This window comes from Antechinus flavipes, chromosome 1 (genome assembly GCF_016432865.1).
Source record: "Antechinus flavipes isolate AdamAnt ecotype Samford, QLD, Australia chromosome 1, AdamAnt_v2, whole genome shotgun sequence".
In the NCBI taxonomy this organism is placed as follows: domain Eukaryota; kingdom Metazoa; phylum Chordata; class Mammalia; order Dasyuromorphia; family Dasyuridae; genus Antechinus; species Antechinus flavipes.
In genome coordinates, this window is record NC_067398.1 from 75980360 (window position 1) to 76005384 (window position 25025).

Genomic DNA, 25025 nt, shown 5'->3' on the forward strand with positions numbered 1-25025 from the left:
TCTAATTCCATTAATCATTAATAATCAGAAGCTTTTGCATAAAAAATATTTTCTTCAGAAAGTGTTATCACAAATATACAAATTTATTCTCCCAACAAGTGGGAGGCATACTTTCTCCACACCCTCAATTTCCGGGGAAGGAAAGAGAATTAGGCTCAGAATTTAGCCTGATTATAGGCATAATCCCAGTTATAGATCATATAGAGCCTATATGCTCTCTTTCTATAAAGCATAATCCCAGTTCCTTGTTCAAAACTCTCCTCAGACTCGAGTCCCAGACACTTTGACTTCTATGTTGGATTGGTTGTATCATTCTGCCCATAATCTTGGCTCTAAGTTTATCATCATAGTTCAAACTCCTGGATCCCCTAAAGAATCCTGGGGAATATTGCTGGTATGTGAAACTGAGAAAGACTCTTAAAATAGAACAGAAGTAACACTTCCAGACCCATTTCTTGAAAGCCAGGTAAAAGAGAGAGAGAGCAAGAAGAGAAAATCCTTTCTCTATCACACTGATTTAGTTCATGGTGCCTACCTATAAATTAGGATCTTTACTATATGGACAGAGCAGGAAAGAGTAGCAGAGAATGGTGGAAAAAAGAGACCAACTGGCTCAGTCTCAGTAATTCTAATGATGAAGGCAGCTCATCAAAGGAGGCTCCTATATCTATTTGTTACATATCCTATATGTAAGACATATAGAGGTCTCTATATATATTAGATGCTGATCCAAAAACTTGTTTGGACACTTCTATATTTGAAAACAGAAATAGCCAGCTGTTGGAATCCTTACTAACTGCTAAGTAATTAGAGTTGATCTAATCTTACAAGAAGTTGTTTTGGCCAGAACCTGAAACAAGGTACTAAGTAGAACTAATCAAGACAAGGCTTGTGTTCCCACCTTTACTCATTGGAGTCCATAAGTATAAGATTCTACACACTACTGGCATACCCTTTAATCCTCAAGGTCAAGCAATAGTAGAAAGAAGAAACAGAGACATTAAGACACTCCTCCAAAAACAAAAGAAAGGGGGAGCCACGGGTAACCCTAGAGAACTTCTAAATTTAGTTCTCTATACCATTAATTTTTTAATCTTTGATAAAGATGCACTGGCTCCAGCAGACAGGTTTTATAACCCACCAGAAGAGCAGTGTCCAGTGCGAGCAGCTCCACTATCTTTAGATAATCGCCAGGTGATGTGGAGAGACCCAGAAAGTGGTGAATGGAAGGGACCAGATAGGCTGGACTTAAAGTCATGTTTTTATGATTCCAACTCTTATTTCTCCATTGTGTCACTGAGCTGCCTTAAAGGAGTCAATATTTTAGATAATCATAGAACAATTTTCAGTGTCAGAAGGGACTTCAACAGCCATTTAAATAGCCAACCTCTCTCTGAAATAGGATGTCATTGTACCATTCTTGATAAGTGGTCATATTTCCTTTTTCTTAATCTTAATTGAAGGCAACTCTTAAACTCCAGAGACAGCAACTTACTTTTTTGAGTAGCTCTGATTGTTAGTAAATGTTAGACATTTCTTTTGTATTTATCCTAATAGATAAGTCATCTTCTCAAGGCATCCCTTTTCTTTCTTTTTTTTTTTAAACTTTCAAAGGTCTTTAATGTAATTTCTTTCTTTTTTTTTATTATAGCTTTTTATTTACAAGTTATATGCATGGATAATTTTACAGCATTGATAATTGCCAAACCTTTGACTCCAATTTTTCCTCTCCTTCCCCCATCCCTTCCTCCAGGTGGCAGGTTGACCAATACATGTTAAATATGTTAAAGTATAAATTAAATACAAATAAGTATACATGTCCAAATAGTTATTTTGCTGTACAAAAAGAATCAGACTTTGAAATAGTGTACTATTAGCCTGTGAAGGAAATAAAAAATGCAGGTGGAAAAATATATAGGGATTGGGAAATCTATGTAATGATTCGTAGTCATCTTCCAGAGTTCTTTCGCTAAGTATAGCTGGTTCAATTCGTTACTGCTCTATTGGAACTGATTTGGTTCATCTCATTGCTGAAGATATCCACGTCTATCAGAACTGATCATCATATATTATTGTTGTTGAAGTATATAATGATCTCCTGGTCCAGCTCATTTTATTCAACATCAATTCATGTAAATCTCCCCAGGCCTTTCTGAAATCATGCTGCTGGTCATTACTTACCAAACAATAATATTCCATAATATTCATATATCACAATTTATTCAGCCATTCTCCAATTGATGGGCATCCACTCAGTTTCCAGTTTCTGAAGGCATCCCTCTTCTTGATGCTAAAGGGAAGGAAGTCATCCTCAGAGTTTCCCTCTGGCAGTTGAGAAAGTTTCATACTTGCCTGGCCTTGAACAAACTAAAATATTGCTTCAGAGAATCTCAGCAAACAAATTTTTGGCAGTCAACCATGAAACATTGCCAGTGATAAGAACAATTCTCTTCTTTTCCCCTCCATCCCCCTCCCCCAACTCCATACCACTTAATGGTAGAAATATTAAACTAAGAGGTAGCATATAGTTACTCCTCTTTAATAGTCAGGAACTCTCTGCAAAGATGACAGGAATTCATTTCTGAGTGTTTCCCTAGCAGTTGTTCCATGATCTTTTTAGGATGATTCAAGAGTTACAGCTTTAGGGTTTAGCACTATCTAGATGCCACATGGTATGGACATTATGAGCACTTAGCTCAACACTTATTTCAGTATTATGTTCAATGAGTTATTCCTTACAATAAAACATTCCTTAAGTGAAAAGTGATTTCAAAACTTAAGTTACTTACTTGCTCTCTGTATATAAGACAATTGATACAAAATGGTATCAGAAGTTGAATCTGTTTCTAATGTACTGCCAAAAAAAAATAGATCAAGACTAGCAAAGGATTAAAAATTTGAAGAAAATGGTAACTACTTATGGGATCTTAGATAAATTAACAGATGAAGAGCCAGAAAAAGTTATAGAAACCTAGTCTAATCTCATTTATTTAAGAGATGAAAAATGGAGCAAACTGGTCCTAAGATCACATAGTTGGAGCAGGATTCAAAATCAAATCTTCCTGTCTTCAAGGTCAATGTTCTACCCCACATTCCACATGGCCACCTTTGCTATTAGATTGCAGAACCTAGATTAGAGTCCTTAAACTCTAAAACCAATAAGCCAGTCATATAGTCTTGTCAACTCTAGTTTTCTTATTGGTAAAATGGAAGTAGATCATATATATCTATGTTAGATCATAAGCTTTTTGTGTCTCTTTGTGTCTGAAACTGTGAGAATATATTTCTTAATAAATTTGGGACTTATGCTCTTCAGTATTCAATATTATGTTCAATGAGCTATTTCTTATAATAAAGCAGTCCTTATTTAAAAAGTTATTTCAAAACATGTTACTTGCTCTCTGTATATAAAACAACTGATACAGAATGTTATCAAAAGTTGAGTGTTTCTAATGCATTGCAAAAAAAAAAATAAATCAAGGCTAGCAAAGGATTAAAAATTTGAGGAAAATGGTAACTACTTTTGTGATCCCAACAGATTAAGGGCCAGAAAAGATTATATAAACCATCTAGTCTAACCTCACTTTTTTAAGAAATAAAAAACAGAGGAAACTGGTCCCAAGATCACATAGCTTATAAATATTAGGAGCAGGAGTCAAAGTCAAATCCTCCTGATTTCAAAGTCATTGTTCTACTCCATATTCCACATAGCCACCTTTGCTGTTAGATTGCAGAATTGAGATTAGAATTTGAGTCCTTGAACTCTAAAATGAATGTCAGTCATATATTCTTGTCAGCTCCAATTTTTGGATTGGTAAAGTGGAATTAGATTGTATCAGATGTTTTTAAACTTTTTGTCTCTATTTGTATCTGAAACTCTGTGAGAACATATTTCTTAATAAATTTAGGGATTATAGGGTATTGAGGAAAGACTCATATCTCTGTTATGGGGCTGCCAAGCCCTTTTTCAGGGAGGCTCTCCAGCTTTGATGCTTACTGCCACTCAACTCTTAGCTAAAGCATATACAGCAGCCACAACCTAATAAAATTATTTAGCTTAACCAAGTTGAGTGTAATAGGCTTCAAATTCATTGGTAAGTTAGCAGAGTATCTACTTCATGCATGATAGGACTCTCCTGGCAAAATAAGTATATGTGAACAATTTGTCTCGACAGGCCAAGAAAGAATTGTAAATAGGCATTGTAGAGTGCTTAGATACTGGCTAGCCATTAACGACACCAAGGTTATCCATTTCATTATAAGCCATTGCCAGTTGTCTTGTCAGTTGCTTTGTCACTGACTCTGATGACTCTGGAAAAGAGAATGAGACCTATGCCTTTGTGCAATTCTGCTTTGCTTAAATCCAATTTATTTTCAAGTCAAAAGACACCCATGTCATTTTATCATTTTTACTTACTTAGAAGTCCTGTGATGATGGTCAAGTGATGAAGTAGCAGATGTAGATACACTGGAAGTTATAGCCATAACCATGCTCATGGTAGTCCAGGCCAAAGAGTGATCTTATTGGGCTGAAGTAGGGATAGGTTCAATAGCCCTCTAGGTCTTCAAGAAACTTTTTCAAAGGACTGCATTGTCACATTGCTCATCTCTTAGCATGGAGAAGGGGTTTAACTTAAGCTAACTCTGCCCTGCTTACTGTGAATCATTGACTACACATACACACACAAAAACATACTCATACTCATGTGTGAGTACATGTGCACAAACATGTACAAAAGCATCTGCAAAACTAATTCTACTTACCATTGGCATGTGGAATGTGTGCAACAAGAAATTAAATAGACCTGAAAGATAAATAATTCCTAGGAGAGAACTCAGCAGGAATTATATCCAAATAGCAGACTTGAATGAAACTAGATTGGCCAATGAAGCCAGCTGACTAAAGTCAGATTTGGATATACATTAATTTGGAATGATTTCTATGATAAGAAGCATTGCAAAATTGATATATTGCAATCAAATCTAATTTTGCCAAGAAGCTTGTGAGTCTCCCCGAAGGAGTAAACAATAGACTCATGACAAAGATGATTGCCCCTTGAAGGAAAATGCCTGTGGTCTCTCCATGAAGAACCCTAATGCTACCAGTTAATGCTTTATTCTAAGATACATGTGAACAAATATATTTTCAATACAGAACTCGTTTGTTGCCTAGCAGAAGTTCTTTGGAGAAAAGAAAGCCTGATCATTAAAAGTAGTTTGAAAAACCACTCCTGAAATCAGTAGGGTACCTGGGTCTGTCATGTAAAGAAATTAGCATTTACCTCAGCTGGGATAAATAGCAGAAAACTGTAGTGGCAATTGTCATTAATAACTGAAAACTCATGAACTTCTTAACACCAACCCTGGCTTCCCTAAATGAAAAGACAACAACAAAAACAAAGCAAACAAAAACAAACAAAAAACATCTTCATGAATTCACCCTCATAGCAAACAATGGAATTTAGTAGATTATCTTTGTAAGGAGAAAAGACAAATAGGATGCGAGAGTATCAAAGGTAATGTGTGGTGCAGAGTGCTGGACTGATCATAGATTTATCTTGCTGAGCTAAACATTGACAGTCAACAAAAGCAGCAGTGCCAAGACAATACAAGTAGTAGAATACAATGTCAATAGGTTAGAATGCTTCTGTATATGGGAACAGTTTGTTGCTAACTTGGGGGGAAACCTGACCCAATACCTGTTTGGCATCAATGGAACAAAAAAAGAGTGGCCAACTTTCAGGGGTTTGATATTATAAAGCACCACATTTATTCATCTGGGCCAGAATACTACAAAACAATAGGGATGATGTGATAAAAATGATGGAGAAATTCAGAAGTTACTAAATGAAAAATAAGAACTCCATAAGTTACTCTAGCAGCATTATTCATTTTCTCTAAGAAAACATTTAACTCCATCAAAAGTAAAGTGCAAGCAAACTTAGATAGTAACAACTCAAAGCACTTTTATGATACCTGAAAAGTATTTGTGAGCCACATTATTTAATGAAAAAGACTTAATCTTGGAAAGATGGGCTGAATATTTTCATAGTGTTCTTAGCAGATCATTATCTGAAGCCACTGACTGTATATCTCAGGATGAACTTTTCTTGAACAAACTTCCAACTAAAGAAAATTTGAAAGCCATTAGGCTCCTCTTACATGGAAAAGCACCTGGTGTTGATGCTATTCCAGCAGAGATTTGCAAGGCAGAGAGTTCATTGTTTATATTAAATCTGACTGAAACCTTCTAGTTTATAAGTTCATTATTTATATCAAATCTGACTGAAAGCTTCTAGTTTATAAAGGAAAAGGAGATTATCACATAGGAGTTCAAGGATGTCTTCATTGTCCATATCTATGAAGGGAAAAAAATACGTTTTCCTGTAACAATCTCAAGGGTGATCTCTCTCTTGGCATTGCTAAAAAAGATTATTTCCACAGTTCTCCATAAATGATTGATTTATCCTTCATGCGGAAGATGTCATTTCCCCAAGAACCAGCTGAGAAATGGTCAGTATGATGTTTGCTACCCAACAACTCCTAGAGAAATGTCAGAAGAACAAAGATCTGTACATAAAGGCCTTTGATACTGTCAGGTGTCAGATCCTGTTGTGGAAGATTGTGGGAAAATTTGGTTGCCCAGAGAAGTTCACCAGTATTGTATGTCAGTTTCAGAACAACATGTTTACATGGGTTTAAAATAATGGACAATGCTCTCATGCTTTCTCAGTCACCAATGGAGTGGAGCAGGGCTGTGTTCTTGCTCCCATGCTTTTTAGCAAGATGTTTTCAGTGATGTTGTTGGTTTGCTTTCAATTAGGACAAAAAAGAAAATAAAACAAACCTCTATCAAGGTCAGCTACCACACTGATGGTAAATTATTTAACTTGAAAAGACTACAAGGCAAGGGAGAGTTGGTACACAACCTGTTTGCAGATGATTGTGCACTCAATACAGGCTCTGAGGCTGAAATTCAATAGAGTATAGTTGATTCTCTGCTACTTGTGCAAATTTTGGCCTGACAACCAACACCAAGAAAATAGAGGTCTTCTACCAGCCAAAACGGCACTATCCCTACATGGAGCTATTGGTTACAGCAAATGGAAATTATGAATGTTGTGGAAAAGTTCATTTAACTTGACAATGTACTTTCCAGGGATGTTAACATAAATGATGAAGTTACACAAATTGCAAGTTCCATCCCAGGGTGTGGAAGACTTCAAAAGCAGTTGTGGGGGAGTACCTCCCAAACTGAAGGTCTACATAGATATGCTAACCTCATTATTGTATTCCTGTAAAACCTGGACACCCTACCAAGCATATACCAGGAAAATGAATTGTTACATTTGAATTTGTCTTAGGAAAACTCTGAAAATCACCTAGCAAGATAAAGTACAGTCACTGAAGGTTTTTTTTTTTTTTTTTTTTTTTGAGCTGAACTGCCAAGTATTTGAACTCTGCTACAGAGAATTCAACTCTAATGGGCTGGCCATGTTGTTTGAATGGCAAACATACATTTGCCTACAAGACTATTTTTAGGAGAAGTCACTCAAACAAGTCAAGTATTCCTACAGATGTCAGAGGAAGCAATACAGGGGTACTCCTAAGTTTTTGGAATCAATTAGAAGACATGGGAGTCATTAGCACAGAACCACTAAACATAACAGGCCTGCAGCAAAGAAATCGCTATGCTTTGTGAGCTAAGTAAAATTGCAATAGCTCAAAAAAAAAAAAAAGGTAAGATGTGCAAATTTAGAGATATTTCCATTACAAATGCTCATGTGGACTATTTGTGCTTGACCTATGCCGAAGACTTTTGAGTTCTTATTGATTTGATCATCTGCAATCAAACACATCTTGACTTTGATGAGGTGAAACCATTTTGGTCCTCTTTGAATATAACTAGTGCATTAAAACTGTCCTTCATATTGATAATTTCCATCTCTAATTTTGCAATATCCCTGCTTTGTCTACTGTTATCTCAAAGGGTACTTTAACAAACAAACAAAACACCTCACTTCAATATATCAAATATTAAATACTTCGAGTATCTAATTTCATCAGTGTGGGCACTCTCCTTACAAATACAGCTAGAATCTCCTTTACATCGATTGGTTTGTCTTCAAGAATTGCTATTCAGAAACAATTCATGTTATAGCCTACCTCTTGATAAAAATTTCCAATTAAGCTGGACAATAAAATATATAAAAGGACTGCAATCAAAATTAATTTTCATTGGCCATATAAGTCTATGACATGTAGAACCTTTTGAAGCATGATGATATAGGATATTATGAACTAAACTTGGACCTCAGAACATATGTTCACATTTTATCATTGATACTTAGTAGCTTTATGACCATAGAAAAAATTAGGATCATAAAACAGCTGGGAGTGACCATGGTGGTAACCTAGAACAATCACTTTATTTTATAAATGAGTAAACTGAGATCCTGAGGTAGGGATGTGATAAAAGCAATGCAGTTAGTGGCAGTGCAGAGAGTGGGAACCCCTCTTTGGTCTGTGCAGGTTCAACGTGAAAGAATTCACAAATCCAAAAAGTTTGATTGGCAAAAGGGAAGTTTTATTGGCACTGAGAAGTCAGTCCTGGCAGAGAGATAAAGATCTTAGCAGAGAAATCCTGGCAGAGAAATAAACAGAGGTGCTAACACTGAGAAGAGAATGTCTTCTCAGCAGGCAGTGGTTCTGACAGGCAGCTATGCCAAGGATAGAAGTTCCTTGACAAGGCATCGTCCTGCTTTGGGGCCTCTGCAAAGAAATAAGCCCCGAATTGCCCTTTAAATAGGAAATCTGAGACTAAAGTTTCAATTGAATGAAATTGCTTCAATGTGGTCAGTGCCCCCAAGTCTAGATTTCCAGTAGAATGAGACCACTTAAGTTTGAGCTAAGTAGGAGTAGTCCTGGACTAATTTTCAACTCAATAAAGGGTTCAGCCAGCTACTCAATAGAAATATCAGGTCCAGATCTCTAGCTAAATGAGATCACTTAAGTTTGAGCTAAGTAGGAAATGGTCCTGAGCCAATCTTAATGAAACCACTTAAATGCCCCAAGGGTAGGTCCCTCTCAGGAGAGTTTCAGGGCTCACCAAAAGTCAAGGACAGTTTCAGGGTTCCCCCATCAAAGGCAGCTCAAAATCTTTCTTTTTTTTTTTTTAACTACATTTTCAATGCAAACATTTACATTTCTCATAAAAAGCTAGAAATCAGGGCAATTTGTTTAATTTTTTAAATTAATTATCTAAATTAGTGATATTAAATTCAAATAGAAATGAGGGCCAGAATCCCATACACAATTATCTTTGTGGCCACATACCGATTTAGTTTTCAAATTTAATATAATTCATGCTTTATTGTATTTTATTTTGTTAAATATTTCCTGATTACATTTTAATCTTGTTTGGGTGAAATGTGGGAGTGTTATAGATGACTTTACTGTTGGACATCTCTAGTCTAGATATAGAAAAGCGATGGAGAAAATATTAATAATGCTGATTAAACTTAAAAGTGCATTGGGCCTACTTCCCCCATACCCCTCCAAGAGTTGGATGTTAAATATTTACTAACACAATGATGTCTATATGGATTTGGTGTTATCTGAAAACTCAGAATGGAATGAGTGGAAGATTTGCAATTCAAATTCAAGTCCTCTGACTTTAAATCCAATAGTGTGTTCATTAAGCCTTAAGTTTATTTATAGCACAAAGGTAAAAGAATCTACAATTTCTGTCTCATAAGTTTGTTGGGAAGCTTGAATGAAGCAGTATATATAAAATGTTTTATATACTTTACATTGCACAAACTATCAATTATAATTTTGGAAGGAGGACTTGTGAATTTGGAGGAAAAAAGTATTTATAATTCCTGTTTGTCCTTCCTTCTCAAAAAGGACCATGATATCAGGGAGGTGATGCCATAATATGCAAATGAATTGGATTTAAGTGAGGGAGGGCTGTGCAAGGTCACCTGCTTTCCCTTCCAGAGTCATCTGGGTCCAGTGGCAAGATATAGAAACCTAAAATTTATCCCAGCTAGTAAAGAAAAAAAAAAGTTAAGTGACTAATAAAAGTCAAGCTGGTTTAGACTATCAGTGGCTATTTGAAAAGTTCAAAGTTCATCAAGTCAACATACCTGTGTTGAATCACAGCTGTGCATGGGTATATATGGCAACATTTAAGGTAATACCAGTGCCCAAATGGGAACAGATAAAATCAAAAGGGAAAGCAAAACTAATTAAAGGCTCTTTAAGTCTCTTTCTCATTTGGTATGCCCATCTGCTTTCCAGTGAAATTAAGAGACCTGGCCTCATATATCAAATTGGCATCAGAGAGAAATATTAAATTGCCATTTAAATGTAAATACTATTACATAAGACCTGTGATTGCCTTGTTGCATTCCATTGTTAAAAGGCCAGTTCTGTGTAGGTGGATGTCAAGATGATTAAAGCTTTAGCAATTCGATTGTCATTTCACAGACAATAAGTAACTATAGTAAGTGCAAGTCTGTCCATTTTGATGGAAGAGTTCTCCTTAACAGCAGGGTGATCATGAGAATTGGTCAGAATCTGTTTGACTTTAGCTGAATCCCAAGCTTTAGGAAGGAGTGTGTGCCAGTGACATCTGGCTTAAATACAAAACACTTCTCAGTACCTTTAAGGTTCATAATTGTGGGATCATAGGATCCTATATTTAGAGTTGGAAGGGATGACAGAGGCCATCTAGTTCAACTCCTTCAGTTTTCAGCTGTGGAATTGAGGCCAGGAGAGGTTAAATGAATTCTGAGGGTCACACAAGACTAAGTATCTGAAGCAAGATTTAAATTCAACTGCTGCTGACTCCGAATCCAATGGCCTTTCCTTTGTACCAAAATGACTTGCTAACCTTTATTTTGACCATATGACAATCAGAAGTGATATCAATATTCCCAAGGGAACCCTTTTAAATTTCTTAAGTGAACCCCTTTGCAAAAAGCTTGACCTTTTCTCAGCCTCTAACTCTTTTATTGGTTGTAATAAAGTTGAAAAAGAGTGCATATATTATGTTTAGCCCCAATGCCTAAAACTCTATTACTTCATGTATTTGGGCATGTATATATGTATATATGTAATTTTATCATTATATGTGATGTAAAGGCATCATATACAGTTTAAATTAGCTGTGGATGTAGCTCAGAAATATGTAAGAATGGAATTAAAAAGCCCATTTAAAATGTCTTATACATGGCCAGAGAGCAGTGAAAATCATTCCCAAAATGTTTTAATTAGCATAAATAGAAACCTTTGGCTTACCCAGAGTAGTTAGATATAGGGCTACTTGCCTAACATGACATTAAAACAAATGTATAGCCTTGAAATGCAGTTTAGACAATGGAAACAGTATGGTTAAAAAGGTTTAGCCTCCTAGTTTTGATTACATTTAAGTGGCCTATGTGATTGACCCTAATAGATCACCAGATTTCAATTCATGGAGTTTCCCTCAGAAAACATTATAGCATCATTAATACATCACTATGGTAATGCCTCCATTGCCCCACATTTTCTTAATGCAATGTCTGAACATGTGTTTTTGTTAAAGGCATATATAAAACCAGAATAAACAGTCATTATCACCTAAAAATTTCCAGCTATCAAGGCTCCACATTAAGCCAACATCTTTGGAAATTCCACTCCATATGGAAGTTATTCACAACAAAGATTTTTCCCGCCTGCCAGATGGGAACAACTCTGCTGTGTTCAAGTAGCTCATGGAGGAGCTACTAATGTGTCTTTCCTCACGTACCTGACCCTGCTTCTTAAAGACCTTAATGAACTCCTTTCCTCTCTCTCTCTCTTTTTTTATCTTATTGCTGATTCTGTTGGCGCCAGAATGCACTTGCACGTAGGCACTGACAATTCAAGTCATTTAATTTCAATTAAATAAAATTCAATATGTATTTGTGAAATGCTTACTATATGACCTGTGCTAGAGATAGGAAGATAAAACATACTCTGCTTCTTGCTTTGAAGGAATTTTGCCAAGAGACTGAAACACATTCACAGATGATTCAATAAAAAATTTATGGAAAATGAAAACAGAGTAGATCATAATACACTGAGTAGAATGATGGTCTCAGAACCTGGATTCAAGTCCTGCCTTTAACAAATAATGACTGTGTAATCCTGGACAAGTCACTTTGTTACTCAGGATCATATGAAAGAAGTTAGACAGGGCCACTGGAGCATATGACAGTTACCCAATTCCATCTTCCAATGAGCAATATCACAATCTCTATATGGCTTAATAGGTGAATTCTAGGAAGGTGTCTAATTCACATAAAGGTTAACTACAGATGCAGGGTCTGGGAGAGTTTCTTGATAACAAGCCACAGATTCTATACAAAATGCTTCTATCTCAACAAAGGTGCTACTTCAGAAATGGTTAGAGGTACTTAAGGGAACACCCTTAAAGGGAAATCAAGAAACCTATCTAGAGCTATCAACATCGTAGAAATTCTTTTTCTCCAGTTGAGTGCGAATTAGGATAGTGAGTTATAGGGAAAGGATAGATATGAGCCTTTTATATTTGAAGTTCAAACTACATGAAATTATTTCTATTTAAATTACTTTCTAATCTACTGAGCTTTCACATTTTCTAGGATCCACCTTTATTTTTGTTCTTTTTTATTTTTCCTTTTACATATTCATATTTGTATCTGACAGTATATTTGCCAGAAATGTTTTCTTTTCATTTGTTTCTGTTTCTAACCCATCGACTTGCCAAGCTTTTTCCATTCTTCTCCCCCCTCCGCCCCCAACCCCCAAGCATGTCTTTTCAGCAGGAAAATTCCTTGTCTGTCTTCATTCATGGCATGTTCAATTAGTATGAGAAGACTTGGCTCTTTTTACTTACATTCCCTTCACATGAACTTAGAATCCACTATATTCCCTTTGGAGCCTTCCTTGTTTCACATCAAAGCAGATCTAGCTATTTCTGGTCACAGTGGGTCTCTCCCTCCCTTCTTTCCTCTCTCTTATTCTTTCTCCCTTCCCTTCTTTCTCTCTGTCTTTTTCTGTCTCTCTGTCTCTTTCTGTGTGTGTGTGTGTGTGTGTGTGTGTGTCTCCCCTTTCTGTCTCTCTTTCTGTTTCTCTGTCTCTGTCTCTCTGTTTCAGTCTCTGTCTCTGTCTCTCCATCTCTGTCTCTGGTTCTGTCTCTCTCTCCTTTTTCCTCTATCTCCAATTATACTGCCACCTGATGGTTCAAAACAAGTGTGTGACACTAGTCCTTTCATATACGATCAAGTCAAGGTAAATTACAGTGTCAGAATTTTTAGAGATGGGAAGTATTTAAGAGACCATTTAGTTCAGCTCCTTCAATTTACAGATGGGGAAACTAAAACCCAAAGAATTAGAGAATTTCAAAGCCCAAGGTACATCAATGACTTTAATTTAGTTTTGCCTTGAAGAAGAAAACAAAACCAAAAATCACCTATTTAACCCAGCTGACTCAATTTAACCTAATTAATAAATGGACATGTAGGCTTTGCTTTTAGACATACAATGAGGGTAAAGCCATTCTCTCCCAAAGTAATTTATTCCAGTTTTAGGTAGTTCTAATTATTAAGTTTTTCTCTAGATCAGTTGTAAATATGCCTTTTTCTTCAATTTCTTTCTGTTGTGTCCATTTTTGTTTTGTGGTGTCAAGCAGAAACAAGTTTATTCACATGAAGGTGCTTCATATCCTTGTATGTAAGTTGTCCAACAGCAGAGTGAAGATTAAAAAAATATATATTTTCTAGCTTCAAAACCAATGCTCTTGGTTCTATTCCATTATTTTATATTGAGAAAACATATGAAGCTCTAAATAACTTTCACTTCCTCAATCCATGTGGCAAGAAATATTCAACTACTGAGTCGATCTCAAGCAAGAATAATTAAATTGAGAAAGTAGTTTTCTAATCACAGAAAACATCCAAATTGGTCATTCATTTGATAAATATTTATTTATTGAATACAGATTGGGAGTGGGTAGACATATAGCCGATACCTTAAGTAACCTACAGACCACATTGGGAGAGAGATGACATACCCATAAATAACTACAACATAATAAAATAAAAATATAATGAGATACCATTGTAATATGAAAACCATAATATAATCAAGCAAAACAATATATACTATGATTGTAATATGAGATAATATGTAATATATGGTATGATATAAGGAAATCTAATATAATACAATCTAATATAATATGATAATAAAATATAACACCATATATAATATTATGTAATAATAGTTAAATTTTTATATAGATTCAAGATAAAAAAAAGAAATAATTCTTCATGTAAGGAGAATCAGAACATTTTATGGAAGGGATTGCATTTGACTAGGTTAAATTGTCCTTTAATTTTTAGCATTATTAATTTTAACATTGAATCTATTAACTAGATATTGTATCAATATATCTGTTTGTGTGTACATAGAATTCCTATTCAGAATTACATATTGCTCCCACAACTATAGAAAATGATTTAATGTTTAAAAATTAGATGATAAGCTATTAATTCAGCTCTTCAAGGATTTCTAATTTATGACTTAGTAAAACACATCACTCTACAAGCCAACCTGGTGTTCAATGGCTGTCTTAGTGCTAAGTCAGATTGCTCCTTGGTTTCTTATTCAGCTGTGTTCAGATTTTTTTTAAAATTTGCTAGGTCCTGGCAGAGACTAGTCTATCTGAAATAAGCTTAGGGAATTCAGAACCACTTCTACATTATGATGAGCTTTAGACTAGGTCTATTGGAAGAAGGATTTTTTTTTCCTTCCAAAAAGACTATTCCAAGTCTGTGATAATTCACAAATACATTATTTTATCAAAAAACAAAAAAAGTCCCTAACCCACAAAACTAAAAATTTATAACTATGTGTGGATGGACACAAAATGGCAATTCAAAACATTATTTGATATTTTTTGACCATCTGATCCTACACAAATCATTTATGAAAAGAAGAACCAATTTCAAAACTTACCTTGGTGACTAGTTGTATGATTATGGACAAATCACTTCTCTCAATACTAGGTTCCTCATTTATAAAATGGGAATAATAATCCTATCTAACTGGAAGAGTCATACTAAGGATGAATGAAATGCAAAACTAAAAGTGCTATATAAGTATTAATTATTATTGACTTCCACATTTTTCTTCTTCCTTTACTTCACTGGAGAACATATCTTTGCATCAACCAATACATAGAGATGTGAAGAAAATGATTAAGCAAACTTTAAAGTTCTATCTAAATATGAGTTATTATCTTTTTTTTTCTCAAGAATTATTGACATCATAGACTATTGCAGAACAATAAAACCCTCATCTAGAGAAAATTGAATGAGGGAGATTAAAAAGCTATCTAAGTGGAACTGTGATTGCATCATGCTAATTGGAATACCATGCAGAATTCTATAAAACCATCCTCTTTAAAGAATGCTTTTGATATAAGCTTCCAGCTTTTTTCTTGCCCCCTGAGAAACATAGGTTCATTGGCCTAGAACTTACATTTCTCCCTAATCAAAATCTTTCTCTCTATTCCTTATAGAAACTTTCTGGTTTGTTCCAGTTATCTTTAATTTCCTAGTGATTAGGTTTTTTTACTTCTATATCATCATGTTTTCTTTTCTCCCTTCTGATTAGTCTGACTACAGAATCTTTAAATGCTGCCTACTTCCATTATGAAATCTATTCTTACTTTTCCTCTTAGAATGATTTCTCTTTCCTCAGACCATAAATAGCATTCATTGGCTGTTTAACTCTGCTTAATAATTCGTTCTAAGATTTTGCAAGAGAGCTAGATTTTCTCATATGTTAATTCATTGGAAATCTTTTCACAAATATACTTCCTTATATACTGCTTCCCTAATATACATTGGCACTGTGAATTGCCAGAGACCCAAGAAAGGAATGACAATTTCTCTTTCAAGAATTTTGGAGATTTCCCTGAGTAACTAAGGTTTCTGGATCAGGCAGTATTTCCTGAGTCTCTCACTGATGTTCCCATCATCAATCAAACCATTAGCTTTTACAAAGTGGATTTATTAGGATAGCACAAGATGCAAAATAGTTTCAAATGAATTCCCCCAAATTAATGTTGCTTTCTCCCCTTGAACACACATGTTCCCTGAAAAAGGTGGATTCAATGGTTTTATGCACACACGTGCACACACACACACACACACACACACACACACTTTTTTGGGGGGAAGAAAAAAAAGAAGAAAAAGAAAGTTACATGATAATTTTATTATATATTTACAGGGAATATCAAATTGCATATGGGAAATCTATAGTTCATATATAATCTTTTTTCTATTCTGTTATAGGAATGATTATTTTATTTCTTAAATTCAAAATAAAATAAATACAATTTAAAAAGAAAAAGAAGAAAAAATAGTCATTCAAGTTTTTTTTTTTAATAATTCACTAAAGAGAACAAAAGAAAGGTCAGTAGAAAATTGACAAATAGAATAGTTTTGTAAACAGATTGAATTTATTAAGTATTTTTTTTTTTTGAAAAGCTGTATGGAATACAGATTCACAGTTTCATTTACAATTCTTGTTCTGCTTGGTAGATGGAAATGTTCATCCTATTTATTGTTTGTTAAGTTCAGAATAATAAAAAAATTAAAGGAAAAAATGTGCAATCTGGTGATGTCAGTAATTACTTCTGAACTTTTAGACAAATATTAAATAATTACCTACTAAGAACAATGTAGTGTACTGGTCACACAGATTCTCTATGAAAAATCAAGGATAAGAACAGAATGAAAGGAAATGGTGAAGATGGTAAATATCATGAAAAACATTAATGCTTCCTTCTATTTAGGAAAGCAGAATTCATCCACATGAATAACAGCCGGCAAGCTTTGGATCAAAATAAAAAATATATATATTTTCAAGACAAGAATTAGAAAATACTCCCAGTTCTCTATTATCCCTACTGCTAAAATAACTCAGAGGTCAATATCACAGAATGATAAGGATAGAAGAAACATTAAAGAAATCTCCCCCCAAATCAAGGGTGCTTTTTCTCCTTGAACATAGATGTTCCCTAGAAAAGTGGGCCTAGAAAAAAGACTTAAGATACAAAGATAGACATATATAGAAAATATGTAAAGCTGAGTAGTACATCAAAACTGACATCAAAACAGTCTATATAAACCTAATGATTTCCTCTAAATATGATACAGCATTTTAATTTTTTTCCTTCAAAGGAGGTGGTAATTTGGGAGAGAAAGTCTGACATGACAATCTTAATGAAGCCAGAATAATTCCTACAATGATGATTTATTTTCTTATTTGCTCACATGTCATTGGTTTAATAATTCATTTTAAATTAATCAATTCTTTCAGAATGTAGAATCCAGTCTCTTTACTCCAGATGTTTGTTATTATTGTCTTTGTCATGTGCTTTGATTATTGAACATGGAGAATTTACCCATCTAGATCTACTATTTAAGAAATACTTATTTCTTGCTTCCTAAAATGCTAGAAGCAACAGCTTCCTGGATATTCCATTGCTTTGTGGATCTACCTCTGGCAAAGAAATCATATTCCTTTTCCCTTATCTGCTACCCTGTGGTGGTGACCAGTTGAAAGACAAACATGTGCTGTCAGAAGTGGGTTTTATACCAATGATCTCAGACTGTGAGGATAGCATTTTTTTTTCCCATACCCTGTGATATAATATGTCTGGATCTCCAAGATGAGAAAATAATTGGAGATATCAAAATATCTTTTTATCTATCTTGGGTTTAAGGATCTTATTTATGTTTCTAGTTGAAGGGAATTTTCCTTGGTATAAGAGAAAGAGGCAAAATAGTTTCTTGTAGTACCTATTAATAAATATCTATCTTGAACTATGGATAAATTACTTCTTTATTTTCCTCATACATCAACCAGAGATGAAGCTATAATTTTCTGCTGTTTCTAGCATATTGGCAACACTCAACTCATTCTATCAGTCAACAAACATTTATTTAACTCCTACCATGTGTTAACTACTGTGATAGGAATACAAGTGAAGTGTTAGGAATACAAAGGCAAAAGACAGTCTCTGTCCTCAAGAATCTCATAATATAATAGGGAAGATAACTAGCAAGCAGATATACTGTATACAGCATATATATATATGTATATATATGAGAGATAAGTACTTTATTCAAAAAATAACAAGCATGTGAGTGTCATTTTGATCAAAGAGTACCCAGAGAATAATAAAATGTAATAAGATAGTAAAGAGGAAGTAGAGGGAGTGAGGTTATGAAGGACTTTTAATGCCAAATAGAAGATTATGTATTTGCTTCTGAAGAGGATAGGGAGCCACTTAAATCTGTTGAGTAGGGACATGGCAAGATTGAATTGTACTTAAGAAAAATCACTTTAGCAGCTGGATTGAGAACAAATTGGAGTGGGAAGAGATATGGCAGATCAACTAGCAGGCTATTGCAATAATCTAAAAATGAGATGAAAAGAATTTTCAAAATAAAATAATAATTGAATTTACAAACCCTGATAACAAATTTTGTAGGGAGGATGAGAGATAGAATGAAAAAATGAGGATGATATCTTAGTTGTAATTCTGGAGACTGGAAGGATGGTTGTGCCTTTCATAGGCTAATAAGGAAGTTTAGAAGTAGTAAGAGTTACAAGAAAAGATAATGAGTTCAACTTTTAGACCTGTTGAGTTTAAGAGGTCTGGTGGACATGCAGTTTGAGATATCTGAAAGGCAAATGGAAATGGGAGTTTGGAGGGTAACTAAAAACTTCTTAACACTTACTTCACAGATTCAATATTACTTGCTTTAGTTTGGATATTAAGATAATCATTCCTTCATTATTGTTAATCTTTAATCTCTCCTTTTCTTGTTCTCTGCTTCCTACAAATGCAAATATCAATCAGTATTTTCTATTTGATCTGTCACTCTGCAAAGCACTGAGAATAAAAAAAGGCAGGCAATATAATGTTTATCTTCAAGGAGCTTACAGTTCAGTAGGTGATAAAATATACTAAAACATTAGATGCACAAAGCACCTATCTCTATCTCTATTTATACAGATTATATATATATATATATATATATATATATATATATATATATATACACACACACACACATTTGTATAAACACACATGCATACATATATATGTATCTATACATATGTATCTACACACATATACATGTATATATGTTAACTTCAGGTTCTTGCATCTAAAAAGCACTGGAAAAGACCTCATACAGAAAGGGAAATTAAAAATAAAGGTTTAAGGAATCCAAGGAATCCAAGACATATAGCTGAGGAAAGACGACATGCCTATCATGTAGGACAAATGGCAAAAGAGCATGGGGATGGAAGATGGAAATGTTGTGAGAGTAAAAGTAAATAGGTTGCTGTTATTGAATTAGAATCTATGGAGGTAAATAAAGTTTAAGAAGACCACAAATGAAGGAAAGGCCCTGATTATTACATTTTAAATGCCAAACATAGGACTGATATAGAATCTTAGAAGTAATAGGGCACTTATGTATTATGTAGAAAAGTGACATGAACAGATCAACAATTTAAGAAAGTTACTTTGACAATTAAGTTGAATATGGATTGGAATAGGAGCAGATTTGATTCTGAGACCTATTATAAGTTTATTGCAAAGAATTTTGATACCTTACTTAATGTAGATGGACCAGTTCACAGACCTCTTCCCACTATTGTCTCCACATGGCCTTGGCACTTACCATGACTGTTGGTCATCTGCAGCTGGAGAAACTTCATTGGTAAGGAGTTGAAATTGCATAATTAAAATTTATGTAAAGCAAGAATTGTCTCTATTTAAAATTGCAAATGTAATAGTTAATTTGTGATAATAATTATTTGATAAAATTTTGATATAAATGATATATGGAACTTATATAAACAAGAGACATTCCTCAATAGAAAAAAAAAATGATCAAAGGATGTAAGTAGTTAGTTCTCCAAAAAAAGAAATTCAAGGTATTAAGAATCACATAAAAATGCTTCAAATCCTTAACTATTAGACAAAGCCACATTTTGAAGTCTGAGGGCCATACCATCATAATATGATATGCCTATCAAATTAGTAAAGATAACCAAAAGAGAGTGAGAGAGAAAGAGAGAGAAAGAGAGAGAGAGAGAAGGAGAGAGAGAAAGAGAGAGAGAGAGGAGAGAGAGAGAGAGAGAGAGAAGAGAGAGAGAGAGAGGAGAGAGAGAGAGAGAGAGAGAGAGAGAGAGAGAGAGAGAAAGAAGAAGAAGAAGAAGAAGAAGAAGAAGAAAAGAAGAAGAAGAAGAAGAAGAATTATTGTTGGAGGGAGACAGAGATAGAGACAGAGACAGGAACAGAGAGACAGAGAGAAGGATGACCATTTTCCCAGGGCTGTGGGGAGATAGATCAATCCACTTTTGGTAGAGTTGGGAAATTCTGGAAAGTAAATTGGAAATATATTGAAAAGGCATGGAAGATTTGAACTAAGTAGACAATGAATTCTGTTTGAGATATGTTAAGAGATAATTATGAGTTCTTTTGTTGGACAATTAGAAAAAGATTTTTAAAAAAGACAATTTTAAAAGACAATTCTTTCAATTGGACAATTAGAAAAAGATTTTTAAAAAGTGAGTGAAGAGAACACTTCACTGAAAATCAGACTTGAACAAGTGGAATTGAATGACTCGAGGAGACAAGAAGAATCAGTCAAGCAAATCCAAAAAAATCAAACAACGGAGAAAAATGTGAAATACCTTCTGGGGAAGACAACAGACCTGGAAAACAGATCCAGGAGAGACAATCTGAGAATCATTGGACTCCCAGAAAAACATGATGAAAAAAAGAGCCTGGACACTATTTTCCAGGAAATTATCAAAGAGAACTGCCCAGAAGTCATAGGAACAGAGGAAAAAATAAACATTGAAAGGATTCATCGATCACCCACTGAAAGGGATCCTAAAATCAAAACACCAAGGAATATAGTGGCCAAATGCCAGAACCCTCAGATGAAGGAAAAAATATTGCAAGCGGCTAGAAAAACCCAATTCAAGTATCAAGGAGCCACAATAAGGATCACCCAGGATCTGGCAGCATCCACATTAAAAGATCGAAGGGCCTGGAATATGATATTCCGAAAGGCTAAGGAACTTGGTATGCAACCAAAAATAACTTACCCAGCGAGAATGAGCATCTTTTTCCAGGGAAGAAAATGGACATTCAACGAAGTAAGCGAATTTCATCTATTTCTGATGAAAAAAACAGAACTTAACAAAAAGTTTGATCTACAAATATAGAATGCAAGAGAAATCTAAAAAGGTAAAGATTAATCTTGGGGACTATATTTTGACTATATAGATGTATAAAGAATACATGTATACCTTGTTCTAGAAATTGATGTGGAAAGGACATTGTATCAGAAAAAGGGTAAAGTGGGGGTAGTACATCTCATGAAAGAGGCATAGGAAACCTATTATATCTGAGAGAAAGAATGGAGGGGGATGAATATAGTGGGTATCTTACTGCCTTCAGAATTGGCTTTAAGTGAAAAATCTTAAGACATATTCAATCTATGGTAAAACTTCTCCCACCTCATTGAAAAGTGAGAAGGGAAAAGTGAAAAGGGAAGGAATAAGCTAAGCGGAAGGGAATACGGGAACTGGGAGGGAAAGGGGTAAGATAGGGGGAGGAACTCTAAGGCGGGGGGAGGGATACTAAAAAGGGAGGGCTGTGAGAAGCAAGTGGTGCTCACAAGCTTAATACTGGGAAGGGGGGGAAAGGGGAAAGAAGGGAGAAAAGCATAAACCGGGGTTAACAAGATGGCAAGTAATACAGAATTGGTCATTCTAACCATAAATGTGAATGGGGTAAACTCCCCCATAAAGAGGAAGCGGTTAGCAGAATGGATTAAAAGCCAGAATCCTACAATATGTTGTTTACAGGAAACACACCTGAAGCGGGGAGATACATGCAGGTTAAAGGTAAAAGGTTGGAGCAAAATCTACTATGCTTCAGGTGAAGTCAAAAAAGCAGGGGTAGCCATCCTGATCTCAGATCAAGCTAAAGCAAAAATTGACCTAATTAAAAGAGATAAGGAAGGACACTATATCTTGCTAAAGGGTAGCATGGATAATGAAGCACTATCTATATTAAACATATATGCACCAAGTGGGGTAGCATCTAAATTCTTAAAAGAGAAACTAAGAGAGCTGCAAGAAGAAATAGACAGTAAAACTATAATAGTGGGAGAGCTCAACCTTGCACTCTCAGAATTAGATAAATCAAACCACAAAATAAATAAGAAAGAAGTCAAAGAGGTAAATAGAATACTAGAAAAGTTAGATATGATAGATCTCTGGAGTAAATGTAATGGAGACAGAAAGGAATACACTTTCTTTTCAGCAGTTCATGGAACCTATACAAAAATTGACCATATATTAGGACATAAAAACCTCAAACTCAAAGAGATAATTATGAGATATCCAATCTTGCACCTCTTCTAATTTAAAAAAAAATAAAAATAAAAAATAGAACATTCTTATTTGTTTTTCTCTCCATTCATGCCATCATAATAAATCTGCCTTCCCTTTCATTGGTAAACTCTTAGGAAAAAAATCCACCTATTTTTGTTGCCTCTATCATTTCTTCTTTCATTCACTTCTCAATAACTTGAAATTCCAAGTGACCCAAATACAACTTACCTCTTCAAATTTACTGATCATATCTTTAATTACCAAATCCAAACACATTTTCTTAGTTCTCATGCTTGCTAATCTCTCTAAAACTTTGAAAACTATAAACTTTCATCTCATAGATATTGTCTTTCCTGTTTTTTTTTCCCCAACTCTTCTTTCTGGCTCTCATATATATGTTTTATTCTTTTATCTTACTTATTGAATTCTTTCATTTATCATATCCTGTACCCTAACAGTGAGTATTTTAATAGATTTCTTCTGAGATTTATTGTTCTCTATTCTTCACATAGATTTCAGCATATTATCAGCAGAGTCCATGGCATATAAAATGATGAAGAATCTCTGATGGCATCTTAACAGAAGAGAAGATGAAATCCCAGAAGAGTTAAAACTATTTACCCAAAGTCCTAAAAATACTAAGTAGCAGAGAGAGGATGGAATTTAGGTTCTCTGGCTTTAAAGATTTTATCCTCTGAGAAGTGTTTATCCTCAGATGCTCCATGGGAGTTTCTATTGCAGTGTTATCTACCAGATAATATATTTCATTCATTAAGATTCCTGACTTCTTTTTGGAAGTACAGTAGCATGGATAAGACTTTTATTTAAAGAACTTTATTCTTAAATTCTCTCTCTCTCTCTCTCTCTCTCTCTCTCTCTCTCTGTGTGTGTGTGTGTGTGTGTGTGTGTGTGTGTGTGTTTTAAGAAAGAACTTGCCCTGGCTTATTGACTTGTCTGAAGTGGTTTGGTTTACAAACTGAGACTTTCTGATCAGCTTGTGTAGAAATAAGTGTCTTATAAGCCCAGAAAACCTTATTGTTATTTGTTCCAGTTTTCCTTGCCTTAGATTTGGTAGATTTTCCCCTCCTCTTAAGTGCAGCTATAAAAATGTTGAGATATTTGGAGAAGGTTAGCATTTTGGGAGGTCTGGACTCATTGCTAGTCATCCCCTTAGGATAATATGGTGTTGTAACATGCAATAATAACAGTACTTTTTTCTTTTCTTTTTCTTTTCTTTCTTTCTTTTCTTTTCTTTTCTTTTCTTTTCTTTTTCTTTTTCTTTTTTTTTTTTTTTTTTTTTTTTTTTTTTTTTTTTTTTTTTTTTTTTGGTTAGGCCTTGTGAAATGTTCGGGTTGTCAAACTGGATGAAGTTGAGAACATTTTGTTCTCCTGATTAGAGTGAAGAGAGCTTCTGTTTCTCCTACTGTGTAAAGCACAGAAAGGTAAGATTAATTGCTTCAGGAAGTTGAACATAAAATAGGAAATCATAAGTCCCCTGCATGAGTAAAAGGCAACATTTGAATCAGCACTGTGATGCACAGGATGAAGCATTCCTCAAGGGAAAAGAAAAGGAAATGTTAGCTACAGCACTGGGTATTCCACCATTCATTTATTGGTTGTCTCTGGCTTCTCTCCAGGAAGATTTATGTGTATGTAATCTGATTAGAGTGGAGTTATGATAATGGCAAGCATTTTTAGAACAATTTTAAGATTTGTAAATAACTTTATGTCAATCTTCTCATTAGATCCTCAAAACAACCCTAGAAGTACTACATATTTTACTGTCCTCATTTTACAGATGAGCATGTTAAAGTTCAGAAAGGCTCTAGTTTAACAGTTATTAACTGTAGGAGGCAACATTCAAAATTAAATTCATAGGAACACTGATCAATAGCTAGGAGAGACTAAAGGCCAACTACTCTAACCTCATTCTATGTATGAGGAAAGTTGGGATTTGCTAAAGGTCATAGATGTAGTAAGTATTAGAGGAAGAATTTAAACTCAAGTCTTCTGTCTCCAGAGCAAAATTGTTTTTTTTTTTCTTTTGTTGTTGTTGTTGTTATTGTTGTTGGTTTGTTGTTATTGTTGTTATTTGTTTAATTGATTGGTTGATTTTGGCTCTACTATTCTCCTTTGACTTCACAAGAAGTCCACAATTCTATTCCTTATTCCACATTGTTTCTATGACCTATTAATGTTTTAAAGCATACTAAAACAATTTCATAAATACTTCAAGATTTTAATTTCCTAGATAATACAGTCCATTGTACCTTGTCTCATTGAGTGAAACATGAATTTGATTTTATTTTGAAAAATTACATAAGTACAAGTAAACTTTGCTTTAACAAATAAATAAATTAATGAGAAGTTGAATATTATTTTTTTTTTGTATCCTGTAAAATAATTTTAATGCTCTGTTATGTGTTTTAAAACCAAGCAACAAACTTTTACTGGAGAAATGGTCATCTTGTAAGGTGGTGCATTTTGTAAGTACTTTTAACAGT